Consider the following 22,953-nt stretch of genomic DNA (forward strand, 5'->3'; position numbering starts at 1 on the left):
GTGTAGTGTGATGTGTGCCTGGTGCCAGTGTATGGTAGTCATTGTGTAGTGTGATGTGTGCCTGGTGCCAGTGTATGGTAGTCATTGTGTAGTGTGATGTGTGTCTGGTGCCAGTGTATGGTAGTCATTGTGTAGTGTGATGTGTGCCTGGTGCCAGTGTATGGTAGTCATTGTGTAGTGTGATGTGTGCCTGGTGCCAGTGTATGGTAGCCATTGTGTAGTGTGATGTGTGCCTGGTGCCAGTGTATGGTAGCCATTGTGTAGTGTGATGTGTGCCTGGTGCCAGTGTATGGTAGTCATTGTGTAGTGTGATGTGTGCCTGGTGCCAGTGTATGGTAGCCATTTTGTAGTGTGATGTGTGCCTGGTGCCAGTGTATGGTAGCCATTGTGTAGTGTGATGTGTGCCTGGTGCCAGTGTATGTTAGTCATTGTGTAGTGTGCTGTGTGCCAGTGTATGGTAGCTATTGTGTAGTGTGATGTGTGCCTGGTGCCAGTGTATGGTAGTCATTGTGTAGTGTGATGTGTGCCTGGTGCCAGTGTATGGTAGTCATTGTGTAGTGTGATGTGTGCCTGGTGCCAGTGTATGGTAGCCATTGTGTAGTGTGATGTGTGCCTGGTGCCAGTGTATGGTAGCCATTGTGTAGTGTGATGTGTGCCTGGTGCCAGTGTATGGTAGTCATTGTGTAGTGTGATGTGTGCCTGGTGCCAGTGTATGGTAGTCATTGTGTAGTGTGATGTGTGCCTGGTGCCAGTGTATGGTAGTCATTGTGTAGTGTGATGTGTGCCTGGTGCCAGTGTATGGTAGTCATTGTGTAGTGTGATGTGTGCCTGGTGCCAGTGTATGGTAGCCATTGTGTAGTGTGATGTGTGCCTGGTGCCAGTGTATGGTAGTCATTGTGTAGTGTGATGTGTGCCTGGTGCCAGTGTATGGTAGCCATTGTGTAGTGTGATGTGTGCCTGGTGCCAGTGTATGGTAGCCATTGTGTAGTGTGATGTGTGCCTGGTGCCAGTGTATGGTAGTCATTGTGTAGTGTGATGTGAGCCTGGTGCCAGTGTATGGTAGTCATTGTGTAGTGTGATGTGTGCCTGGTGCCAGTGTATGGTAGTCATTGTGTAGTGTGATGTGTGCCTGGTGCCAGTGTATGGTAGTCATTGTGTAGTGTGATGTGTGTCTGGTGCCAGTGTATGGTAGTCATTGTGTAGTGTGATGTGTGCCTGGTGCCAGTGTATGGTAGCCATTGTGTAGTGTGATGTGTGCCTGGTGCCAGTGTATGGTAGTCATTGTGTAGTGTGATGTGTGCCTGGTGCCAGTGTATGGTAGCCATTGTGTAGTGTGATGTGTGCCTGGTGCCAGTGTATGGTAGCCATTGTGTAGTGTGATGTGTGCCTGGTGCCAGTGTATGGTAGTCATTGTGTAGTGTGATGTGTGCCTGGTGCCAGTGTATGGTAGTCATTGTGTAGTGTGATGTGTGCCTGGTGCCAGTGTATGGTAGTCATTGTGTAGTGTGATGTGTGCCTGGTGCCAGTGTATGGTAGTCATTGTGTAGTGTGATGTGTGCCTGGTGCCAGTGTATGGTAGTCATTGTGTAGTGTGATGTGTGTCTGGTGCCAGTGTATGGTAGTCATTGTGTAGTGTGATGTGTGCCTGGTGCCAGTGTATGGTAGCCATTGTGTAGTGTGATGTGTGCCTGGTGCCAGTGTATGGTAGCCATTGTGTAGTGTGATGTGTGCCTGGTGCCAGTGTATGGTAGCCATTGTGTAGTGTGATGTGTGCCTGGTGCCAGTGTATGGTAGTCATAGTGTAGTGTGATGTGTGCCAGTGTATGGTAGCTATTGTGTAGTGTGATGTGTGCCTGGTGCCAGTGTATGGTAGCTATTGTGTAGTGTGATGTGTGCCTGGTTCCAGTGTATGGTAGTCATTGTGTAGTGTGATGTGTGCCTGGTGCCAGTGTATGGTAGTCATTGTGTAGTGTGATGTGTGCCTGGTGCCAGTGTATGGTAGTCATTGTGTAGTGTGATGTGTGCCTGGTGCCAGTGTATGGTAGCCATTGTGTAGTGTGATGTGTGCCTGGTGCCAGTGTATGGTAGCCATTGTGTAGTGTGATGTGTGCCTGGTGCCAGTGTATGGTAGTCATTGTGTAGTGTGATGTGTGCCTGGTGCCAGTGTATGGTAGTCATTGTGTAGTGTGATGTGTGCCTGCTGCCAGTGTATGGTAGTCATTGTGTAGTGTGATGTGTGCCTGGTGCCAGTGTATGGTAGTCATTGTGTAGTGTGATGTGTGCCTGGTGCCAGTGTATGGTAGCCATTGTGTAGTGTGATGTGTGCCTGGTGCCAGTGTATGGTAGTCATTGTGTAGTGTGATGTGTGCCTGGTGCCAGTGTATGGTAGCCATTGTGTAGTGTGATGTGTGCCTGGTGCCAGTGTATGGTAGCCATTGTGTAGTGTGATGTGTGCCTGGTGCCAGTGTATGGTAGTCATTGTGTAGTGTGATGTGTGCCTGGTGCCAGTGTATGGTAGTCATTGTGTAGTGTGATGTGTGCCTGGTGCCAGTGTATGGTAGTCATTGTGTAGTGTGATGTGTGCCTGGTGCCAGTGTATGGTAGTCATTGTGTAGTGTGATGTGTGCCTGGTGCCAGTGTATGGTAGCCATTGTGTAGTGTGATGTGTGCCTGGTGCCAGTGTATGGTAGTCATTGTGTAGTGTGATGTGTGCCTGGTGCCAATGTATGGTAGTCATTGTGTAGTGTGATGTGTGCCTGGTGCCAGTGTATGGTAGCCATTGTGTAGTGTGATGTGTGCCTGGTGCCAGTGTATGGTAGTTATTGTGTAGTGTGATGTGTGCCTGGTGCCAGTGTATGGTAGCCATTGTGTAGTGTGATGTGTGCCTGGTGCCAGTGTATGGTAGCCATTGTGTAGTGTGATGTGTGCCTGGTGCCAGTGTATGGTAGTCATTATGTAGTGTGATGTGTGCCTGGTGCCAGTGTATGGTAGTCATTGTGTAGTGTGATGTGTGCCTGGTGCCAGTGTATGGTAGTCATTGTGTAGTGTGATGTGTGCCTGGTGCCAGTGTATGGTAGTCATTGTGTAGTGTGATGTGTGCCTGGTGCCAGTGTATGGCAGCCATTGAACCTGTAGGCCAAGTTTGGGTGCTACCAGTGATGGTGAAGGAGGCAATTTCCCTAACAATACATATGACTGAACTGGTAGAGCACAGGAGGAAGAACATTATGGGACTTCTTAAAATGGGTGACATCCCCCTTTAACCCTTTCACTACCACACTACAGAAGGTTAACCTTTCACTACCACACTACAAACCATCTGCAGTGTGGTTGTGAAGTGTTAAAGGAAAACTCCAACATTTTGGGAGATTAGCTTATTTGCCATCTACCCTGGAGTTAGACAAGAAGATACATACCTTTGTTCTTCTCTGTGCGTGCAGTAGGAGTAGGAAGACGTGCACCGTTAGCCTAGCTTAGCGTCAGTCACTGGAAGTAGGTTCCTCCATTAGCCTAGTTCCCAACGTCTTCCTACTCCTACTGCATGCACAGAGAAGAAAAAGGTATGTATCTTCTTGTCGAACTCCAGGGGAGATGGCAAATAAGCTAATTTCCCAAAATGTTGGAGTTTTCCTTTAACCGGCTGTAGTGTGGTAGTGAAATGGTTAACCTTATATAGTGTGGTAGTGAACGGGTTAACCTTCTGTATTGTCGCAGTGAGAGGGTTAACCCTTTGTCATGTGGCAGTGAAAGGGTTGACCTTCTGTATGTCACAGTGAAGGGGTTAAGGCCAGCCATGTCTTTCACATCACTGTGAGACAAAAATCCCCGTCCGTTCAACGGTATATTCCGCTTGATACCTAACGTGTCTCTGATTTTGCGACTCCTCTGGTCACTTCCGGTACCGGAACACCACCCCCACACTGACCTGGCGAGGAAGCCCGAGAAGGGCAGGCGGACCGGGAAGCCGTAGCGGATCATCCGCACCATCTCCAGAACCCCGACGTACTGCAGCTGGGCCGACACGTGGAAGCTGTCGAAGCTGTCGAAGCTGTCGGGCCGGCCGCCGGCGTTGGGACGCACGCACTCGACGAAGTGCGGGGTGCACGCCTGCAGCTTACTGAGCATCTCCGAGAGGGCGTTCTGTGGAAACGGGAGACGGGAGAAGGGAGAGACGGGAAAGAGTGGGGTGTATAGGGGTGTTAAACGGAGAGACAGAGGCATTACTCACACAGTGACTGCTAAGTACATTAAGAGAATGGCCAGATTGTGTGTCTCCAATCGAAGAGGAATAGCTTGTTTTTCAGGGGTTGGTGTGGGGGGGCTGTGAAACCGTTTGGCTTTTTCCTCGCTGTGTACAGTATGTGCGTCGTTGACTGTAAGAGGGTGCGAGAAAAACAAAACAAAAAGGCATTGGTAGGCAGGAGACGTCTTCTCCATGGCGTCAGTGACACACACTCACCGAGGCCCAGCGGTGAAATCATGTCGTCTGTGTGTGTGTGTGTGTGTGTGTGTGTGTGTGTGTGTGTGTGTGTGTGTGTGTGTGTGTGTGTGTGTGTGTGTGTGTGTGTGTGTGTGTGTGTGTGTGTGTGTGTGTGTGTGTGTGTGTGTGTGTGTGTGTGTGTGTGTGTGTGTGTGTGTGTGTGTGACGAAGTGGTGTGATTGGTCAGGGTGTTTGTATACCGTACGGCTGGCTACCCCTGTGAAAAAGGACCAAAAAGAAACACAAAGAGCTCTTTGCTCTCTCGCAAAGAGAGAGTTTTTTTCCCTTCAAAACGCTGAAGTCAAACGACGCCTCTGGCCCACAACACACACATAATAAACACTTAACATCTGTGTGTGTTTTTTTCAACCACTCTTCAAACCGACGTCACTCTCCGTTCCACAGGCTCCCGCGTATACAATGTGCCCCTCCCCCCCCCCCTTAACGTCATTCACTTACAGTACCCCGACATGTAAGCACTACGCACAACGCACTACGCACAACGCACGCAGACACAAGCGCATACACACAGGCGCGCATTGCACACAGTGGCTGTTGTTCATTGTCTATTCATTCATGTGGAGAAGCTTTATGCTTGGCTCGCTACGGCATCATTCTTCAGCCCACACTCCCTCTCTCTCTCTCTCTCTCTCTCTCTCTCTCTCTCTCTCTCTCTCTCTCTCTCTCTCTCTCTCTCTCTCTCTCCGTTTCCTTCTCTCTCTCCTTCTCTCCCTCTTTCTCTCTCTGTCTTTCTCTTGCTCCCATCTCCGTCTCTCTCTCCTTCTCTCTCTCTCTCCATCTCTCTCCCTCTCTCTCTCCCTCTCTCTCTCTTTCTCTCGCTCCCATCTCCTTCTCTCTCTCTCTCCTCTCTCTCTCCCTCTTTCTCTCTCTCTATATTTCGCTCTATTTCCTCTCTCTCTTTCTCTCCCTTTCTCTCTTTCTATCTCTCCTCTCTTTCTCTTTCTCCTTCTCTCCTCTCTCTATCTATCTCTATATCTCGCTCCCATCTCCTTATCTCTCTCCCTTTCTCTCTCTCATTCTCTTTCTCTCTCCTCTCTCTTTCTCTCTCCCGCTCTCTTTCTTTCTCTCCTTCCCTCTCTTTCTCCCCTTATCTCTCTCTCCCTTTCTCTCTCTCATTCCCTTTCTCTCTCCTTCCCTCTCTCTCTCTCCCCTTATCTCTCTCTCCTTCCCTCTCTCTCTCCCCTTCTCTCTCTCTCCTTCTCTCTCTCTCTTATGTCATTGTTGTGTTTATAATATAAGAGACTCATGTCTGGAAGTCAGAAAATGATCAAGTTTTCAAGTTTCTTTAATAGTTGTCATACAGAAGTACAGAATACTTTTGTACAAAATGCTTCTTACTGTTGCGCTCCAGAGACTGTGCATGACAAGATAAGTATGAAATAAAAACATAGTAAAAATTAGAAGAAAAAAAAAGAGGTCACAGTGTTCAGTTTAGACATATGTACAATGTTCGTAGACGTAGTTACCATACAATATACAATACTGTGCAGTGTACTAATATACAATACTATATAGTGCAAGGCATAAATGGACGAGGTGCAGTTTAGGTACAATTCACAGTAGGTGTACGAGTTGTAGTGCAAATCCTTTATCAATAAATATAAAGTGTAAGTGTGTTTGTGTGATCTAAAGTGTGGAGAGTGGGTGCTGCAGTGTGTTGTTTGTTTGAGTGAGTGTGTGTGTGCGTGTGGGTGTGTGTGCTGTGTGCATTTGATGGTTGTTGCATAGTGATTATTGTTCGTTTAGCGATTATTGTTCGTTTAGCAGCCTGATGGCCTGGGGATAGAAGCTCCTTCTGAGTCTTTCTGTGCTCGCCATAAGACTCCGGTATCGCTTGCCTGACGGCAGCAGTTCAAAGAGGCAGTTGTTCGGGTGGCTCGAGTCCTTAATAATTCTCTTAGCCTTCCCCTTGCACCGCTTGTTGTAAATGTTCTGGAGGGTGGGAAGCCCCCCTCTAATTGTGCGTTCGGCTGAACGTGTCACTCTTTGTAGTCTGCTACGGTCTTGTGCAGTGCTATTCCCAAACCAGGAGGTGATGTTGCCGGTCAGGATGCTCTCTATTGTACATGAGTAGAAGTTCCTAAGGATCTTCTGACTGACTTGGAACTTCCTTAGGCGCCTGAGGAAGTAGAGGCGTTGTCGTGCCTTCTTCACAACACTGTCAATGTGTGTGGTCCATGTCAAGTCCTCGGATATGTGGGCTCCGAGGTACTTGAAACTGTTCACTCTCTCAACTGGTGCCCCGTCGATGCTGAGGGGGCTGTAGTCCTTGACCCCCGACCTCCTGAAGTCCACAATCATCTCTTTTGTTTTGCTGACGTTCAGGGAGAGGCAGTTCTCCTGACACCACTGTGACAGGTTCTCTACCTCTTCCAGGTAGGCCCTTTCGTCGTTGGCAGAGATCAGGCCCACCACTACTGTGTCATCAGCAAATTTGATGATGGTGTTGTTGTTCCGCTGTGCTACGCAGTCATGTCACAGATTGAATGTTTAAGAACATATTTACTGTAACAGCTAACAGTAAAAACATCTGTTTAAAAAAGGCACCTTGTGACACCTAGTACTGCCAAGGTGTTCAAAATGCAGCCAAACTTTAGACTGGATTTTCTCTGCTGTGAGACTTGAGGTTTAATTAGATTAAAATAAGCATATCTTCTTCAAATATATATATTTTTTTTTATCCACTTTTTCTCCCATTTTCTATTTTTCTCCCATCCCAATTTCGTATTTCCAATTCTTCCCTCCCCTGTCTTGAATGTTGCTAGACTATGCCTCCCACTGGTCGGCTGTAGTGAGGATAGAAGCCTTGCATCACGTGTCCCCTCCGGTACACAAGGAGGCAGCCTGTCGCATCTTTTCACCGCAGCAGCTCGAACTCTCAGTGGCGAGGAATAACACGTGGGAGGCTCATGCTGCCCCCGATACTTCCTGTTTCCGCCGTACCGGCGTCACCCAACCGACCTGTAGGAGTCGCTGTCCACAACGTCCAATCCCCACCCACCGGCTTTCCCACCCTCTAATACTGTCAATTGTGTTAGTATGACGGCCGGCCAAGCCGGTAGCAATGCAGAGAGCTGGGCTCGATACCAGCATCTCCTGCGTTAGTGGCGAGCGCCTTGCCCACTGCGCCACTCAGCCGCCCTTCTTCAAATATTTTCAATGCATTTTAATGTATGACACATCATTTTAAAGCTTACATTCTGTACTTTCATAATCTGTACAAATCTGAAAAATGACAGAGGGAGACTCTGCTGGGCTCGGTCACATATATATAATATAAAACAATATAAAAGACAACAACATAGGAATCAGATTACCGATGCTTTTTTGTAAAATAGGTGATTACTATGGTGCAATGAGCACGAGTATCTGTCTCGGCCAGATGCCAGGCTGAAGTACTCTGTATCGGCCAAAGATACCCAAGCAATGACCACTAGCATGATGGTATTTGATGATAATCAAATTATGTTCATCATTCAAGTTACATTAGAAAATACAATGGGGGGTTGGATGAATTAGTTACATTTAAATGTAATATATATATATATATATATATATATATATATATATATATATATATATATATATATATATATATATATATATATATATATATATATGTGGTGTTTACATTCCTGGATCACTCTGACATGTAAAAAGGGAATATGATATCTTACCAGACATCCCCTGAATGTCTTATTTCATTATAAAAAGTTTACAAACTGACTTTTGGATTAAACCAAGTTGTATAAACGATGCAGTGATGAACAGTTGTTCCCAGCGGAGCAACAAGCTACATTACAGCTAGTAATGTTAAACAGAGATTGCGAGAAAAATCTGTCTGCCAACAAATATATTGGTAAATCAAAGAACAAATGTATTCACAAAATTAATCACTTTTCAACGTTATTGAAGACTCCTGTGACCAATAAGTACTTATGATTACTTTCCCTAACCATTTTGTCATGCATTTCTGTATGACCATAGCCCCTACAGAAGCATTTTAATACGCGTTGATGCGGTTATCACAAAAAAATACCAAGAAGGGTTATTTTACCTAGAGGTCGCTGTTTGACGGCATTACATATTCTAGATTTGAATTGAAGTTGTAATCCACAAGATCCTGGGTTTTGTTTTGTCGACATCTATCAGTCACACGCGTTTTTACATTGCACTTAATTGTTGCAGTGCATCCTCTATTTATTCCAAACAAACCACGGTTGTTGCTGGTAATGTAAAACGCATCACTTACTTCCTGTGTGCCAGTTGACTTTTCTGGGAAAGTCAGACACCGGTGTTTAGAACAGCAAATGTAGCAGAATGTAAAAGTGTTAATGAACTGGGTATACCATAGGTGTCAATGAACTAGGTATACAATAGGTGTTAATGAACTGGGTATACCATAGGTGTCAATGAACTGGGTATACCATAGGTGTCAATGAACTGGGTATACCATAGGTGTCAATGAACTGGATATACCATAGGTAATGAACTGGGTATACCATAGGTGTTAATGAACTGGGTATACCATAGGTAATGAACTGGGTATACCATAGGTAATGAACTGGGTATACCATAGGTAATGAACTGGGTATACCATAGGTGTTAATAGACTGGGTATAGCAGACTACAGAGAGTGGCCCGTTCAGCCGAATGCACAATTGGAGGTGGGCTTCCCACTCTCCAGGTACATTTACAACAAGTGTTCTGAAGGTCCAGATTAACACTGAAAGTCTGCGTTTATTATTTTGTATAACTTATATATTGTTTATATATATATAAGATATATATTTTCACGTCATCTGTTTGCCTAACAGGATTCATCATTCGCTTATTTGTATATGTCCCATTCTTAACGCCGTAGGCGCCAGTGCGCGCCCCCCTCTAGACATGTTTCAGAACATGTTCAGACATGCCCGGACAAGTGAGAGAGCGTATTGATCTGTATGGGTGAACCGGCTCAATCCACAGGAAAACTAACAGAGTGAGAGAGAAGTAACGTTGGTGCAGTTGTAAACAGGACGGCCAGGCAACGTATCGTTATTAGAGAGCCCCACGGCTAATTAGATACAACCATAATATTGTCGAGCCCTTATTGGCACAGTATAGTGACTTGTGTAAGCGAAGTAACGTGGAGAGACTTATAGTTGAACCCAGCGACGTTCTGGACATAACTACTCATTGAAGACCTCCTGCGGGTTAGCTTTAAGTACAAACGGAGCTAACTAGCTATCATCCATGCCAACAGGATTTCGGACTAATAGCTATTAATCCTGCCATCGGGCGCTAGGAATACAAGGACCGGTCCGTACAAGACCCTTTCCTCCCCAGCGACGACTGGATTATCCTAAGTGTGTCTGCAGCCCTCTGGAAGTAGGAACTCCAGAGGACCACCGTCTCCAGCCACCATCTTGCTTTTCCCTGTGCCGCTTCGCTCCGTCTCACTCCATTCAGAGCTCCACCGGTCGGGTACCCGTAGTATAGGAACTATCGTTACCTCTGACGTTGTTGCACTGACATTCTATTATTAAAAGAGAGCTGTGTTATATAATATGTATGTTTACTATTAACATTAAAATGCTTGTTCAACTTGTATCCCTGTCCCCGCGCCGTTAATAGAGTGTCCGCCATTTTGTGTACTTATACTGTCTGGCCATTAACATTCTTTAGCAGTGGTTTAATCTAAACATCTAAATACAGTCAGGGTTGTGTAGCCCCTTAGCTACAATTGGTCCTTCGAGCCGGAGGGTATCAGTAATAATAATAATATTAGTGATAATATGGCCAGCGGCGGACACTCTCCAATCGGCTCTCCCCCATTAGAGCGCCCTAGGCGCCAGCGTCAGCCCCCTCACCACTTGGAGGGCTACGCTGTAGATTTACCCCCTAGCTTATCTACGAGGACGTTAAGCAAGGATAACATTGGTAGCTCAAGTATGCCCAACCTTATCGACCTGTCAACCGCAGATGTAGAGACCCAAGCTAGTTTAAGTGAAACTGACTTAGCTTACGGGGGGGACAAGCGGGGCATGACTTGACTATACCCATAGAACGCTGCGCCCCGAGATGGACCTCGGAGCGCATCAAAGTAAAGAGTACCGCGCCCCCGAGATGGACCTCGGAGCGCGGGAGAAGACAAAGTACAGCGCCTCCGAGATGGACCTCGGAGCGCATGAGAAGACCAGGTCACCACCAAGCCCTGCCAACTCCAAATCACCATCATCAGCGTCATACCCAAGCGAGGCCGACCAGAGGCTAGCGCAAGTCCTGATCGCCACGATAACCGCTTCGGCGGAAAGGGATCGCCTCCAGGGTGAGCGTGACCGCCTCCAGGCGCAACAAGAGAGTGAGCGTGACCGCCTCCAGGGTGAGCGTGACCGCCTCCAGGCGCAACGAGAGAGTGAGTGCGAACATCTCAGACTGGAAGAGAGGCGCCTCCAGGCTGGAGAAAACATGGAGCGAGACCGCGCCAATGCGCAGCGCGAGGCAGAACGAGACCGCCTACAAGCACAAATGATCTAGCAAGCGCTCCAGAAGGTGACACCCCACTCTTCCACCCGGAGCTCCCGGAGATCATCACGACAAGGGTCGAGGGCACCCTCCCCTCCCCGACAAAGCTACACGGGACCCCGCCTACGGGAAGAACCTGCTTACTTTGCAGAGCAGCTAGCCGAGCGACTACAAAGCCTGACGGAGGACGAGGGAGGACAGAAAGCCCACCCGCACTACTCCATCTCAGACCAGGAGGCTCAGCGCAGCCCCGGTCTCAGTCCCGACACGCTGCGTTATGAACCCCCAACACGTCCCAGTGGGGAGTTCGAGCACCAGACGGCACCGAGGAATAGTGCCTGGGAACCCAGCCCCTGGTTCCCGCCCAGCACGAACCAACGACCCAACGTACAGGGAGACTCGCCGCGGATGCCTCTCCCCCCACGTGCGTCAGTGTCACAGCCATCCATGGCACCCTACATTGGGACACACACATTCCCAGACTTCACAAGAGAAGACCGAGCGCAGTATACCGAGCTGCGCATGTGCCTAGAGACAATCATGTCAGGAGTACAGGATGAGCCATACAAGTATGCCATTCTCCTCAAGCACCTCAAGGTAACTAGAGCGCACAACATAGCGCTGGCATACTCCAATTCACCAACTCCCTATTCTTACGCCCTGGCTGCCCTCGACGCACGTTACGGACTTACGTGGGATTATGTCATTCAGGAGATACGTGAGATCGAACGTCTCCCCCCGGCTAAAGACAACCGAGCCCTGGACGACTTATCCGTCAAAGTACAGTCCCTAGTAGGGATGCTCGGGTCCCAACGAGAGAAGGGGATGTACGAGTTGTACGCCAACTCCAACGTGGAGCGCATATTGGAGAAGCTCCCCCCATTCCGCCAAGAACGCTTTCGGCGGCAACAAAACTACCGTGACCCGAATGGCCCAGAACAGTCACTGCTGGATCTTGCTGACTTCCTAGCCAGGGAGGTTAGCAGCCTAAGAATTGACACCTTCGCATGGGGTGGCTCGAACATTAAAGAGGGACCGAGGAGGTTTAAAGACCAAAGCAGGCCCATCACAGTGATGCACCAGGACGAGTCGGTGTCGGAGTCACAACCCCCCCGCCAAGGGAAAATGGAAGATCGCATGTCAATACTGCGACAACGAACACTGGCTGTCACAGTGCGACGCATTCAAGAAACTGACCACCGTCGAAGTAAGTCAGCGGATTAAAGCTAACCGCCGCTGCTTCCGCTGCGCGCGCGGCCACATGGCAGCAGAATGCCGCCTCAAGAAGAAGTGTGGCAAGTGTGACGGCGCTCACCTCGAAGCACTGCACGAGAGCAACAAGCGAAACCCAGCTCCACAAAGCAACTCGAGAGAGCAGAAGTACTCTACATCGACCCCGCGAAGAGTGGGAGCTCCAGGGTGCTCCTCAAGGTGGTACGAGTACTCCTCATTCACGGGGACAAGGTACTCGACACCTACGCAGTCCTCGACGACGGGTCGGAGAAGACACTCCTCCTCGCCTCCGCCGCGACCCAGTTGGACCTGCGGGGCCCAGAGGAGACCGTGACCCTCCGTACCATTCGTCGAGACTTAAAGACAATCAAAGGTGAAAACGTCTCGTTCACCATTGCAGCGATCGACCAGCCTGAGAAGCGGTACAGCATCAGCAAGGCGTTCACGAGCTACGACATAGGTTTGTCACGCTACGATTACCCCATCCCACAGCTGAGGGAAAAGTACGACCACCTACGCCAACTGCCCATACCGCTCATCACCGGCGCTACACCGACCCTACTCATTGGCTCCGACCACACGGACCTCATTGTCCCAACATCGGATCCAGAGGATGCCCAGCCGCGGTTAAGACCCGACTGGGGTGGACGCTCCAGGGCCTCCTCTCCGGGCCTTCCAGCCGACCAACGTCCACACGCTGCCTTTACACCACGGTGAGCGACACAGACAACACTCTCCTACAGCACGTGAGAGGCTATGGACACTAGACGCGTTGCCATTCAAGAACGAACGCAAGATGGTTCGGTCCAAAGAGGACAAGTATGCCATCGCTCTACTCGAGCAGAAGACTACGAGGGTCAAGGTCGACGGAGTGCTAAGATATGCAACCCCACTCTTGAGGCGAGAAGGGATGCCCACTCTGCATGTGCCTAAGGGAGCGACGCACCACTACCTACAGAGCACTGAGCGGCGCCTCGCCAAGGATCCCCCCCAAGCAACGATCTATCGCACCGAGATCGAGAAGCTGGTAACGGCCGGCCACATAAAGAAAATCGATGACCACGAGGCAGAAGGGACGACAGAGTCTGGGTACGTGCCGCACCACAAGGTCACCCACAACGGAAAGAACCGCATCGTGTTCAATTGCAGTTATCAGATTGGACAGCAGAATCTGAATAACCTACTCCTGCCCGGCCCGACACTCGGACCCTCCCTCCTCGGCGTCCTGATACGCTTTCGTCAGGACAAAGTGGCCATCAGCGGCGACATCAAGGGAATGTTCCTACAAGTTCGACTGATGGAGGAAGACAAGCCTTTACTGAGGTTTCTGTGGAGGGAGAGGCTCGACGACAAACAACCCTCGATATACCAATGGGAGGTACTCCCCTTCGGCACCACCTGCAGCCCGTGCTGCGCCACGTTCGCGTTACAGAAGCACGTGGCCGAAGACCCCGGAGCCGACGATGATGTCCGACACAGCGTTGAACGAAGTTTCTACATGGACAACTGTCTACAGAGCGTATCCACGGCAGAAGAAGCAGAGAGCATCCTACTGAAGCTACGGGCTTCGTTAGCCAAAGGTGGATTCGACCTCCGACAGTGGGCCAGTAGCGACCCTCAAGTTCTCCGGCACCTCCCTCCGGAGACTAAGGCCGCGAGCAGTGAGACCTGGATGGCGCACACCCCAGGCGAAGCGCAAGAGATGACTCTGGGCCTCGTCTGGCGCTTCAAGACGGACTCGCTTCACTACCGACACACACCTCTGAGGACGGATCAGGAGATGTCCACGACTAGACTGACCACTCGGCGGAGTGTGTACCGAACACTCGCCAGCCAGTATGACCCAATGGGGTGTATCCTCCCCTACACCACCCGGGCGAAGATGCTGGTGAGAGAACTGTGGGCCAAGGAGTAGGGCTGGGACGACCCCATACCCGAGCACCTAGCCACCACATGGAGAGAGTGGGAGGATGAACTTGTATTACTCCGCGAGGTGGCCATCCCGCGGAGTTACTTCCCCCCTACAGTGCGGCTGGAGACGTGTCAGATAGACCTGCACGTCTTCAGCGACGCCTCTGAAGTGGTGTACGGATCAGTGGCCTACCTGAGAGCTCAAGAAGAGGGAGGAGAAGTCCACGTAGCCTTCGTCCTGGCCCGCTCGAGGATAGCTCCTCGCAAGCAGCAGTCGATCCCGCGACTAGAGCTCTGCGCAGCTCTGGTAGGCGTGCAACTCGCAAAAATGGTGCAAAGTGAACTCAACATACCGGTGCGTGAGATCATCCTATGGTCAGACTCCATGACCGTGATCACCTGGATCCAGTCCGCCTCCTGTCGGTACAAAGTTTTCGTCGGAGTCCGAGTAACCGAAATCCAAGACCTGATAGGAGCGGCATGTTGGAGATATGTTGACACCAAGCAGAACCCGGCGGATGTCATCACACAGGGGATGTCCCTAGCCGACCTCACCCGTCCTAACCCATACAATGATGGCCCAGAGTTCCTCAAGCTCCCGGAGGAGAAGTGGCCTATCTCCACACCGCGGGAGGCGAACCAAGACGAGTCAGAAATAAAAAAGTCTATGTTCTGCGGGCTGAGTCAAGCCCCGGCTCCAACGGGCTAGGACCTAGACGACTGTCAAACTCTGGAGAGTGCCCAGAAAAGGACATTCCTATGGCACCACCCAGAGCTTCCCCCAACCACAGAACTCGATGCACCTGCATACAAGGAAGCGGAACTTCTTATGCTGCAGAGAGCACAGAGAGACTCTTTCCCAGAGGAAATAGAGTGTCTGATAAGGGCAAAGCCAGTCCCCTCAGACAGTCGACTCCTCACCTTAGCCCCAGAGATCGACGCCTAGGGCCTCATCAGGGTGGGTGGTCGGTTGAGACGGGCCCCGGACTTGGCCGAGGATGTTAAGCATCCCATCGTCCTAAGCAGCCGACACAGGATAACAGATCTGATCATTCAGAAATACGACGAGGTGGTGTGCCACGCGGGGGCCGAGCGAGTCTTTGCAGAGATCCGACGGCGCTTCTGGATACTCCAAGGGAGAGAAGCTGTACGCCGACTCCAACGAACTTGCCCGACCTGTCGCAAGTGGAGGGCACAGCCTATTATCCCGAAGATGGCAGACCTGCCTCCCTGCCGCCTCCGACTCGGCGAGCGGGCCTTCCATTCCACGGGCATGGACTGCTTCGGCCCATTCAACGTCAAGAGAGGAAGAGGAACAGAGAAGAGGTGGGGCATCGTGTATAAATGCATGACCACCCGAGCTGTTCACATTGAGCTCCTCCAGTCGATGAGTACAGACTCGTTCCTCATGTCATTCCGGAGGTTCCAAGCGAGGAGAGGGACCCCATCAGTGCTATTGTCAGACCAAGGGACAAACTTCCGAGGAGGCAGGGGAACTATGTGAGAATGCTATTCATCGACTACAGCTCGGCATTCAATACCATAGTCCCCTCCATACTCATAGCCAAGCTCAGGGACCTGGGCTTGGGATATGACCTCTGCCAGTGGGTCTTGGACTTCCTGACTGGCAGACCCCAGGTGGTGAGAGCAGGCAACTGCACCTCCTCATCCATCACCCTCAACATAGGGGCCCCCCAGGGCTGTGTTCTGAGTCCCCTCCTCTACTCCCTGTACACACACGACTGTGTGGCTCAGCGGAGTAGCAATACAATCATCAAATTTGCTGACGACACAGTGGTGGTGGGCCTGATCTCTGCCAACGACGAGAGGGCCTACCTGGAAGAGGTCAAGGTCCTGGCGGGATGGTGCCAGGAAAACAGCCTCTCCCTGAACGTCAGCAAAACAAAGGAGATGATTGTGGACTTCAGGAGGTCGGGGGTCAAGGACTACAGCCCCCTCAGCATCGACGGGGCACCGGTTGAGAGAGTCAACAGCTTTAAGTACCTCGGAGCCTACATATCCGAGGACTTGACATGGACCACACACATTGACAGTGTTGTGAAGAAGGCACGACAACGCCTCTACTTCCTCAGGCGCCTAAGGAAGTTCCAAGTCAGCCAGAAGATCCTTAAGAACTTCTACTCATGTACAATAGAGAGCATCTTGACCGGCAACATCACCTCCTGGTTTGGGAATAGCACTGCACAAGACCGAAGCAGACTACAAAGAGTGACACGTTCAGCCGAACGCACAATTGGAGGGGGGCTCCCCACCCTCCAGAACATTTACTACAAGCGTTGCAGGGGCAAGGCTAAGAGAATCATTAAAGACTCCAGTCACCCAAACAACTGCCTCTTTGAACTGCTGCGGTCAGGCAAGCGATACCGGAGTCTCAAGGCGAGCACAGAAAGACTCAGAAGAAGCTTCTATCCCCAGGCCATCAGGCTGCTAAACGAACAATGAATGAACACTACACAACAACAACCACCAAACGCACATAGCACACACATCCACACGCACACACTCACTTTAAACAAACACACTGTAGCACCCACTCCACACACTTTATAGCACACACCCACTTTAAACAAACACACTGTAGCACCCACTCCCCACACTTTATATTTATGGATGAAGGATTGCACTACAACTCGTACACCTTACTGTAAATTGTACCTAAAATTGTACCCATTTCTGCTTTGCACTAGATAGTACTGTACATTAGTACACTGCATAGTATTGTGTATTGTATATTATATGGTAACTCAGAACATTGTACATATGTCTATACCGAACACTGTGACCTCATTTTTCTTCTTCTAAATTCATGCTATATTATGTTATTATGTTATTTGATACTATCTTGTCTAGCACAGTCTCTGGAGCGTAACAGTAAGAAGCATTTTGTATGAAAGTATTCTGTACTTCTGTATGACAACTATTAAAGAACTTGAACTTGAACTTGAGGAGACACGGAACTGAGAGCGAGCTTCCTGAACATGGGTGAAGAACTCAAGACTCGCCTCGCTCCTGCTCAGGTCACCTTCCAGTTCAATCCTCCGAATGCCCCCCATTTCGGGGGAATGTGGGAGAGAGAGGTCCGATCAATAAAGACTGCTATGTACACCGTACTTGGAGCCCAGACCGTGGGCGATGAAGTCCTGGCTACGGTCCTCACAGAGATTGAGGGAGTTCTGAACTCCAAGCCCCTCGGCTACGTTTCAAGCGACGTAGCTGACATCGACCCCATCACCCCAAACTACCTCTTGATGGTGCGGCTGGACCCTGCCCTTCCTCAGACGGTGTACAGACAGGACGAGATGAACGGACGGAGAATGTGGAGACACAGCCAAGTACTGGCCGACCAGTTTTGGGCCTGCTTCCTCCTACACTACTTACCCTCCCTTCAAGCCCGTCAGAAATGGGTGAAAGACAGGGACAACCTGACCGTGGGAACCGTCGTGATGATCATAGACCAGTCACTACCCCGAGCTACGTGGCCAGCCGGCCGTGTGAGCAGAGTGATCATTGGTTCGGATGGGAAGGTCAGAGCGGCAGAGGTCATCGTACAAGGGCGGACTTATACCAGACCAGTAGCTAAGTTGATAGAGCTTCCTGCGTTCCCTGACCCCCCTGACGACGACGATAACCCACTGACTTTATAGATTACTTCCAACTTCCCATAGCCTATTATGGAGAATTTGACTTGACCCTTAATATTAATCTGTGCCCCACATTTTATTTGCTAATTAGGTTCGGACTAATAAGGGGGCGGCTGTTCTGAAGGTCCAGATTAACACTGAAAGTCTGCGTTTATTATTTTGTATAACTTATATATTGTTTATATATATAAGATATATATTTTCACGTCATCTGTTTGCCTAACAGGATTCATCATTCGCTTATTTGTATATGTCCCATTCTTAACGCCGTAGGCGCCAGTGCGCGCCCCCCTCTAGACATGTTTCAGAACATGTTCAGACATGCCCGGACAAGTGAGAGAGCGTATTGATCTGTATGGGTGAACAGGCTCAGTCCACAGGAAAACTAACAGAGTGAGAGAGAAGTAACGTTGGTGCAGTTGTAAACAGGACGGCCAGGCAACATATCGTTATTAGAGAGCCGCACGGCTAATTAGATACAACCATAATATTGTCGAGCCCTTATTGGCACAGTATAGTGACTTGTGTAAGCGAAGTAACGTGGAGAGACTTATAGTTGAACCCAGCGACGTTCTGGACATAACTACTCATTGAAGACCTCCTGCGGGTTAGCTTTAAGTACAAACGGAGCTAACTAGCTATCATCCATGCCAACGGGCTTTCAGACTAATAGCTATTAATCCTGCCATCGGGCGCTAGGAATACAAGGACCGGTCCGTACAAGACCCTTTCCTCCCCAGCGACGACTGGATTATCCTAAGTGTGTCTGCAGCCCTCTGGAAGTAGGAACTCCAGAGGACCACCGTCTCCAGCCACCATCTTGCTTTTCCCTGTGCCGCTTCGCTCCGTCTCACTCCATTCAGAGCTCCACCGGTCGGGTACCCGTAGTATAGGAACTATTGTTACCTCTGACGTTGTTGCACTGACATTCTATTATTAAAAGAGAGCTGTGTTATATAATATGTATGTTTACTATTAACATTAAAATGCTGTTCAACTTGTATCCCTGTCCCCGCGCCGTTAATAGAGTGTCCGCCATTTTGTGTACTTATACTGTCTGGCCATTAAAATTCTTTAGCAGTGGTTTAATCTAAACATCTAAATACAGTCAGGGTTGTGTAGCCCCTTAGCTACAACAAGCGTTGCAGGGCCAAGGCTAAGAGAATAATCAAAGACTCTAGGCACCCAAACAACTGCCTCTTTGAACTGCTGCGGTCAGGCAAGCGATACCGGAGTCTCATGGCCAGTACAGAGAGACTCAGAAGGAGCTTCTATCGCCAGGGCCATCAGGATGCTCAATGACAATGACACTATGGCTGAGGTTACACCTAGGGTGTTTTTCGTTTCGTTTTCAAAATGAGTTTCGCTTTCCCGGTCGCAACGTAGTGGCAGCCGAGTTAGACATTCGTTTTGCAACCTGAGCACTTTCGTTTTGCCTCCTGAGCACAGTGATGTAGTACAATGCCAAAGCAGTAGGTGGCAGTAGGTGCGAACATGAAGGCAATTTTCAACCAATCAGAACTTGAATGTGCCAATACACTTCCTGCAAAAAAAATATACAAGCCGCCATCTTTAAATGCCTCCTTGAGCTATTTAGCCACTGTAGCACTTATTTTTCAGCAAAGAACGTGCAATAAACAAAATGGATACATTCACTGTGTGTTCTGCCTCTCATTTGTTGATGAAACAAAACTAACATAAACACAATTGAACACCAAAAGCGGAGTTTAGTCTCATCGGCGCCGGTTTTGTTAGCTTACATGCTAACGTGAATGGAATATGCCAGTATAACAGTATAGCATTGTGGCTAGCAGCTAAGGTTAGCTCACGTTAGTTAGCCAGCCAGCACCAGGATGATATCAGGAGCTATCAGTAGCTAGATAACATTAGAGACAACACCTCATGTATTAAACAAAAGTGAATAGATGACTGGGCCATTTTGTTTAATGCTTGTTATGTTGAAAGAGGGGCTCTGAGCTAACAGGGTCTGGTAGCTAACGTTAGCTCACGTTAGCCAGCTGCTCATGCAATCGTTAATGCTAGCAGAATGAATGGATGTAAACTTTATTTAACATATTGCAGAATGGGTACAGTACAATACGGCTCAATACAAACAATTGTTAAGGGAATGCAGACTGTTGTAGCTTGGACTGGGGTCCTTATAACAATAACTTGACAACACATGGTAGCTGCAGCTATTTGGGACAGCTCTATTGTCACCGGACGTTGGTGAGGGCATGCAGATGTCGGTATCTACTGCGCATGGGCGTTGAGCAACAACAGCTCTGCGCAGATTACACGACACGTTGTCTGCGAGTTTTGGCGTTTTTCCAAAACGGAAACACAATTTAGCGTCGTCAGTAGGGCAACGCGTTTTTCCTGCCAAAATGGCATTTGTATTTAACAGGGACAGCAAACGTATTCAAAACAGCAACAAAACGAAAACTAAAACAGTCTGTGTAACCATGGCCTATGTAACAACCCATCATCTACACTCACAGCACACACATCCACACGTACACACTCACTTTAAACAAACACTCACCTTAACACCCACTTCACTCACTTTAGACACTTCAACACACTATATATTTATTAGTAAAGATATTTGCACTACAATTCATACCTCATTGCACCTTACCCTAAGTTTGTACCTCATCCCATTTCTGCATTGTACCTCACTGTTACTATTTTTACCCTGTATTGTATATTGTATATATGTATATTGACTGAGCACTTTATTTTACATACTTTTGACTTTTTATCTATTTTTATCTAGCACACTCCCAGGGGCTCATACAGAAAAAATCATTTCATGATAAAGTATTCTGTATTTTACTATGACAATTAATAAACAAACTTGAAACTACCATAGGTGTTAATGAACTGGGTATACCATAAGTGGTACAGTATACTATTATGCTATATGTTATCACTATGTTCTATGTTCATTACTATTGCTATTATTACCTCTTCTGCCTGCACCTCCCCTCCCCCACACTGCTATGACACCTGGATTTCCCCAAATGGATTAATGAAGGAACACTTGCCTTGAGTGGGAAAAACTGACATTTCTTTATATAAAAATTTTCAAGATAATTACTTTATTATCAAGGTCTCCCTCGACAAAGAGATTTTAATCCCAAGGGATTCCCTGGTTACAATAGAAATAAAAATACAATTTGTCACGTTCTATTCCCAGATGGTCTTGGGACAATGTCATGGTCAAGGTTTGCAATGAAAATACTATTTGGATTATGAATACTGGCCTGAGGTTATGGGATTGTGTGGTTAGGGTGAGCGGCTGAATCTGACAAAGACCCGTCACACACACACCGGAGTCACACTTTGAGTCACGACAACTCGAGACGTAGTCTTGCGACAACATCTTTGCCAGAAGTGGTTTTAGCATTTTAATGAGAAAAGGGGTTAAGTTCATGAATGGTAGCTTGAGGAAACGATCTGTGGTTAGGTGTAGTTATTGCATCTGGCAACGTTGGGACAGTCAAAGTGGTGAACTGGAATAACACTCGAGTCTCAAGATGACTGATCTGAGACGTCACATTGTCTTCCTTACGTTGGCTTGATTCAGACTTGTCGTATACCAAGGCACATCTAGATTCAGACTCATCATATATCTAGGTAAATGTAAAAATAAATAAATAAAATATTATAATTATAATATTTCTTTTTTTTACCATTCTTTCCAAAAGCAAAGAAGCCTAGAAGGGTGGCTAACGCTAATGGCGCACATACCAGCGAGGCTAACTGCCCAAGAAAATGGGCACAGAGGCACTGAAAGAGGATTTCACACACTAGACAAATATCAAGATGTATCCATCAGTGGACCAATTGCATGCTTTCGCAGAGGACAAGAAGCCTTCAGTCGACTCCTTCAGACATTAAGCACCCCCACAGCCCAAATGGAATGATCCCCCCCAAAATAAAAATATATATAATGAAAAAAAAATTGCATTCAGAGGGGTAGTCGACTATCTGCAAATTTCGGCCAATCAACGTCGACTATACAAATCCTTAGTCGGGGACAGGCCTAGTGTGTATGCTGCGTGACGATGGAGCAATGTGCTACAAATAAAGACTTCTTCAAAGTCCAGTTGCACAGACAAGTGGCTTGTGAAAGCAAACGTGGCGTCAGCTTACCCTCAGCTGGACGGCCACCGTGACCGGACCACACCTCTCCAGCCGCTGGAGGAAGGAGCTCGCTCCCTTCTTCTTCAAGATCTGTGGAGAGACGCCGTGGTGAGAGGAGATGTCAGAGGTCTGCTAATATATCACATCGTAAAAGGACATTGAAAGGCCACAAACTCATTGCAACATGAATGTCAGTGAGTGGGCCGTCTCTCTGAGTTGACACTTAATTGAGACAATAGGAAGGCTAAGGAGACAGAATAGGAGACACTAGGAGAGAAGGTTCTTCATTGAGACGGTAGGAAGGCTGAGAGGGAGACAGATTAGGGGAGACACTAGGAGATAATGTTCTTTATTGAGACGGTAGGAAGGCTGATAGGGAGACAGAGTAGAGGAGACACAGGAGAGAAGATTATTTATTGAGACAGTAGGAAGGCTGATAGGGAGACAGAGTAGAGGAGAGACAGGAGAGAAGGTTCTTTATTGAGACAGTAGGAAGGCTGAGAGGGAGACAGAGTAGGAGAGACACAGGAGAGAAGGTTATTTATTGAGACGGTATGAAGGCTGAGAGGGAGACAGAGTAGAGGAGACACAGGAGAGAAGGTTATTTATTGAGACGGTATGAAGGCTGAGAGGGAGACAGAGTAGAGGAGAGACAGGAGAGAAGGTTCTTTATTGAGACAGTAGGAAGGCTGAGAGGGAGACAGAGTAGGGGAGAGACAGGAGAGAAGGTTATTTATTGAGACAGTAGGAAGGCTGAGAGGGAGACAGAGTAGAGGAGACACAGGAGAGAAGGTTATTTATTGAGACGGTAGGAAGGCTGAGAGGGAGACAGAGTAGAGGAGACACAGAAGAGAAGGTTCTTTATTGAGACAGTAGGAAGGCTGAGAGGGAGACAGAGTAGGGGAGACACAGGAGAGAAGGTTCTTTATTGAGACAGTAGGAAGGCTGAGAGGGAGACAGAGTAGGAGAGACACAGGAGAGAAG

The 22,953-nt window shown here is 48.5% G+C and overlaps 1 pseudogene across 1 annotated transcript in view; it reads right to left on the reverse strand.

Moving 5' to 3' along the window:
* Nucleotides 1-22,953, reverse strand: part of LOC311228508 (unconventional myosin-XVI-like) — a 190,184-nt pseudogene that overhangs the window by 143,835 nt on the left and 23,396 nt on the right. The window contains exons 2-3 of the transcript in view: nt 21,979-22,059; nt 3,922-4,140 (exon numbers count right to left, since the gene is read on the reverse strand). The product of the transcript in view is annotated as an unconventional myosin-XVI-like (transcript). The remainder of the gene's footprint in view (nt 1-3,921; nt 4,141-21,978; nt 22,060-22,953) is intronic.

This window comes from Notolepis coatsorum (assembly GCF_963971535.1).
Source record: "Notolepis coatsorum genome assembly, chromosome: 5".
Classification (NCBI taxonomy): Eukaryota; Metazoa; Chordata; class Actinopteri; order Aulopiformes; family Paralepididae; genus Notolepis; species Notolepis coatsorum.